The sequence below is a fragment of the Salmo salar genome, chromosome ssa08 (genome assembly GCF_905237065.1).
Source record: "Salmo salar chromosome ssa08, Ssal_v3.1, whole genome shotgun sequence".
Lineage (NCBI taxonomy): Eukaryota > Metazoa > Chordata > Actinopteri > Salmoniformes > Salmonidae > Salmo > Salmo salar.
This window is the reverse complement of record NC_059449.1, coordinates 3707474-3713061: the sequence shown is the minus strand read 5'-3', so window position 1 is coordinate 3713061 and position 5588 is coordinate 3707474.

The following is a 5588-nucleotide window of genomic DNA, read 5'->3' as shown; positions in this document are numbered from 1 at the left end:
CTTTAAACGGTAAAACAGATATGTCTGAAAATACCCTCAAATAAAAGGTAACATTCTGTACTGTCGCCTCATATGAAACAATCCAAAATGCTGGAGTATAGAGCAAAATCTAAAAAAAAATTGCTTCACCAAATAGATACTTAGGGGAGTGTAGCTGTCCTCACATCCCTTCTATCATCTAGTCTAGGTCTCTCTGATGGGAGGGTTGAAGATACTCTTTAATCAACTAATACTAAAAAGTTTAACTGATTGCAGGACTGTCCACGGGCTATTATTGTCCCTCTGGAAACAAAAGGCAGATTTGTTCCCGGCCCCCCGGAACACCCAATGGATGGATGGATATGCAATAAAACGGCTTTGCTTTTGCCAACTGCCCACTCTTATTCTCAGACAAACTCTGACAAAGACCTATTTGTAGGAACAGACAGTTTATAGTTTGGCCATGATGGTTTCTGAACACACTGAGAACACATATTTCAACAGTACACCGTACTACAATGGTTGTTGTTTTAAGATATCTACAAAAGCATTTGGTTATTATCAAGGTTGGGGACAATTCCTTTTCAATGCAGTTCAAGAAGTAAACAGAAAATCCAATTCCTATTTCCCACAATGCCTCTCTATAAGTAAAACATGGAATAGGAATTTCGGTTTCCTCCTGAATTGACTGAATTGAAAATGGAATTCACTCCAACTAGGTTTGAAAAATTCCAGTAACTTTGCAAAAATTCCCAGGTTTCCTGAAATCGTTGTTGGATTCTGGATTTCCTGCTTACACACACAGGATGGCGTCGGCAGACATGGTGACCCTGTTTCTAGCTTCTAGCCAACTTTGCATTATTTATTAGAAATGTTTGTTTTTTTGTGTTATTTTTTATATTATTTGCTCAGAACTTTGCTTGCATCATTACCTACAGCCAAAAATAACCTTTGCATATTAGATCGGCATTTCAACCAGAGGGGGCTGAATCAAAAAGCCGACGCCAGAGAAGAGAAAGAAGGAGTGGGCTCCTAGTCAGACTCAGGAGGCGTGCGTACCATCCACCTCTTCTGAGTAAATTACTCTCTAACATTCAGTCCCTGGTGTCACACCCTGATCTGTTTCATCTGTCCTTGTGCTTGTCTCCCCACCCCCCCCTCCAGGTGTCACCCATCTTCCCCACATATCCCCTGGGTATTTATACCTGTGTTTTCTGTCTGTCTGTGTCAGTTTGGTTTGTTTGTTCAAGTCAACCAGCGTTTTGTCTCAGCTCCTGCTTTTCCTCAGTCTGTCTTTTTCTCGTCTTCCTGGTTTTGACTATTGCCTGTCTTGACTCTGAGCCTGCCAACCATCCTGTGCCTTTGCCCTTACTCTGGATTACCGACCTCTGCCTGACCTGACCCTAGGCCTGCCTGCTGTCCTGTACCTTGGCCCCACTACTCTGGATTATCAACCCCTGCCTGCCTGCCTTGACCAGTCGTTTGCCTGCCCCTGTTGTTGCAATAAACATTGTTACTTTAACACAGTCTGCACTTGGGTCTTACCTGAAACCTGATACCTAGACAATAAAGTAGACAAGCTCAGGGCGAGGATCTCCTTCCAGAGAGACATCAGGGACTGTAACACACTTTGTTTTATGGAATCATGGCTCTCTCCTGATATATTGTCCCCATCAGTTCAGCCAACAGTGTTCTCCATCCATAGGACGGACAGGAAGATAGAACTCTCCAGGAAAAAGAAAGTTGGAGATGTCTGTTTCATGACTAACTACTCATGGTGTGATTGTGGTAACATACAGGAACTCAAGTCCTTTTGATCTACTAATCTGGAATACCTCACCATCAAATGCCGACTGCATTACCTCTGTGTATATTCCCCCTAAGCTGACACCGCGACAGCTCTCAAGGAACTGTACTGGACTTTGTGCAATCTGGAAAATGCATATCCTGAAGCCGCATTTATTGTAGCTGGGGACTTTAATAAAGGAAATCTGAAGTTGAGACTGGTGTTTTGCCAGTACTATTTAATGAAGTTGCCAGTTGAGGACTTGTGAGGCGCCTGTTTCTCAAACTAGACACTCTAATGTACTTGTCTTCTTGCTCAATTGTGCACCGGGGCCTCCCACTCTTTCTATTCTCGTTAAAGCCAGTTTGCGCTGTTCCGTGAAGGGAGTAGTACACAGCATTGTACGAGATCTTCAGTTTCTTGGCAATTTCTCGCATGGAATAGCCTTCATTTCTCAGAACAAGAGTAGACTGACGAGTTTCAGAAGAAAGCGCTTTGTTTCTGGCCATTTTGAGCCTGTAATCGAACCCACAAATGCTGATGCTCCAGATACTGAACTAGTCAGAAGAAGGCCAGTTTTATTGCTTCTTAAATCAGGACAACCGTTTTCAGCTGTGCTAACATAATTGCAAAAGGGTTTTCTAATGATCAGTTAGCCTTTTAAAATGATAAACTTGGATTAGCTAACACAATGTGCCATTGGAACACAGGAGTGATGGTTGCTGATAATGGGCCTCTGTACGCCTATGTAGATATTCCATTAAAAAAAAATCAGATTTTTCCAGCTACAATTGTCATTTAAAACATTAACAATGTCTACACTGTATTTCTGATAAATTTGATGTTATTTAATGGACAAAAAAATGTGCTTTTCTTTCAAAAACATGGACATTTCTAAGTGACCCCAAACTTTTGAACGGTAGTGTATGTATGTATTGGGGCGGCAGGTAGCCTAGTGTTTACAGTTTTGAGCCAGTAACCAAAAGATTGCTAGATCAAAACCCCGAGCTGGCAAGATAAAAATCTGTCGTTCTGCCCCTGAACAAGGCAGTTAACCCACTGTTGCTAGTCCGTCATTGTAAATATATATATACACACACTACATGGCCAAAAGTATGTGGCGACACCTTGAAATTAGTGTATTCGGCTATTTCAGTCACACCCGTTGCTGACAGGTGTATACAATCGAGCAGACAGCCATGCAATCTCCATAGACAAACATTGGCACTAGAATGGCCCGTACTAAAGAGCTCAGTGACGTTCAACCAGGCTCCGTCATAAGATATCACCTTTCCAACAAGTCAGTTCGTCAAATTTATGCCATGCTAGAGCTGTCCCGGTCAACTGTAAGTGCTGTTATTGTGAAGTGGAAACATCTAGGAGCATCAACAGCTCAGCTGCGAAGTGGTAGGTTACACAAGCTCACAAAATGGGACCGCTGTGTAAAAATCATCTGTCCTCAGTTGCAACACTTACTACTGAGTTCCAAACTGAGTCTAGAAGCAACGTCAGCACAATAACTGTTTGTCGGGAGCTTCATAAGCCTAAGATCACCATGCACAATGCCAAGCGTTGTCTGGAGTGGTGTAAAGCTCGCCTCCATTGGACTCTGGAGCAGTAGAAATGCGTTCTCTGCAGTGATGATCTTGGGTTTGGCAGATGCCAGGACAACACCACCTTCCTGAATGTATAGTGCTAACTTTAAAGTTTGGTGGAGGAGGAATAATGGTCTAGGGCTGTTTTTCATGGTTTGGGCTAGGTCCCTTAGTTCCAGTGAAGAGAAATCTTAACTTTACAGCATACATTTACATTCTAGATGATTCTGTCCTTCCAACTTTGTGTCAACAGTTTGGGGAAGGCACTTTCCTGTTTCAGCATGACAATTCCCCCGTGCACAAAGTGAGGTCCATACAGAAATGATTTGTCGGGATCGGTGTGGAAGAACTTGACTGGCCTGCACAAAGCCCTGACCTTAACCCCATCAAACACCTTTGGGATGAATTGGAATGCCGACTGAGAGCCAGGCCTAATCGCCCAACATCAGTGCCCGACCTCACTAATGCTCATGTGCCTGAATGAAAGCAAGTCCCTGCAGCAATGTTCCAACATCTTGAGGAAAGCCTTCCCAGAAGAGTGGATGCTGTTATAGCAGCAAAAGGGGGAATAACTCCATATTAATGCCCATGATTTTGGAATGAGAAGTTCGACGAGCAGGTGTCCACATACTTTGGGCCATGTGGTTTTTTAGGTACAACACCCTGTTCACGGAATTGGATTGCTCCTACAGATGGTGAGTCACATGGCTGTAGATTTTTATATAAAACAGGCAGACGGGCAATGAGGCATTCAGTTACTGTTTGATTGAACGTTAGAATTGGCAAAAGAAGTGACCTAAGCGACATGGACCCATCCTGCCTGGTGTCAACAGTACAGGCTGGTGGTGGTGTACCGCCATCCCATCTGCAGCAACTGCATGATACCATCGCGTCAGCATGGACTATCATCCCTGTGGAACGTTTCCGACTTGTAGAATCCATGCCCCAAATAATTCAGGCTTTTCTGGAGACAAAGGGGGGTCCGACCCGGTATATATATATATATACTGACTATACCAAACATTAGGAACACCTTCCTAATATTGTGTTGCACACCCCCCCCCAAGGCTTAAAAATGTGTCTTCTACAAATATCTGTATGCGACTAGTAAAATGTGATTTGTTTTTTATTTTATTTAATTCCTTCCTTATTCCAGGATTCTTCCAACCATGATTTTTTGGGGGAATTTTAGGGAATTGGGAATTTTAGGGAAGTTTAGAATTTTGGAACTCTAGCCCTGGTTGTAGTTTGAGCGACACACTTTAGTTGAGCATTTTCACATCGTAAACCAGCACCTGTAGAGTTAATTTACTGTAGGCCTTCTATAAAATGACCTTTTCTCCTGTCTTTTTTCTCCTTTTCTCTTGGACACTTTTCCTTAGAGCCTGGCACCTGAATAGCTCAGCTGTTGGCCAATATACAATTACAATTTGTCGTCTCAATTTGTGTCTCAAATGATCCTTTCTCAGTTAGCCATTGTGGGCACTCACCTCAGGCACTGTTGGTTGGGCTGGTCTTCTATGGACAAGTCAGGGTTGCTCATATTAATTAAGCCCTTTTTTATTAAATTTTTTTAATCATCACTGTATGTCTAATAAATCACTGTGTGTGTTTATTTTAATGAAAATAACTCCAAATATATTTCAATTGCCATTGAAATGCTCAGTCTGATCGTGTGGGTGTGTTGATGCAGTTGCACATATATTTACATACACAGCCCTGATTGGCGGATAGGATTGTCTGGACTTGTCTAGAGCATACCCACATACCACTTCAAAGTAAGAGATACATATTATACAAATAAAAGATGACTGGTGATTGGTCAGAATAATCAGGTTGTGATGTCATGGTCTAGGCCAAAAACTCCATGATCAGTGCTATCTGGGATCCTTGGGACATCCGTACCCTAACCTTAACCCATACCTTAACCATAACCTTAACCTTAACCTTAACCTTAACCATAACCCTTACCCAACACTAACCTTAACCTTAACCCTTACCGTAACCATTGTAAATATCAACTTCAATGGGGGAAGGGAAGTCCTAAGAATCCCAAATAACAAGGACCAAAACTCCATCCCACCTGAACAGGTTGAAATTTTAGGCGTTTTTTTCACTCCAAAAGCTCTTAAACTAAAAGTGCATTATCATAATTTCCCCAATTTCAGAATGTTATTGCGATCTCATAGCGCGGAAATACCGTAAAAATTTAAAAATGAAATCACGTT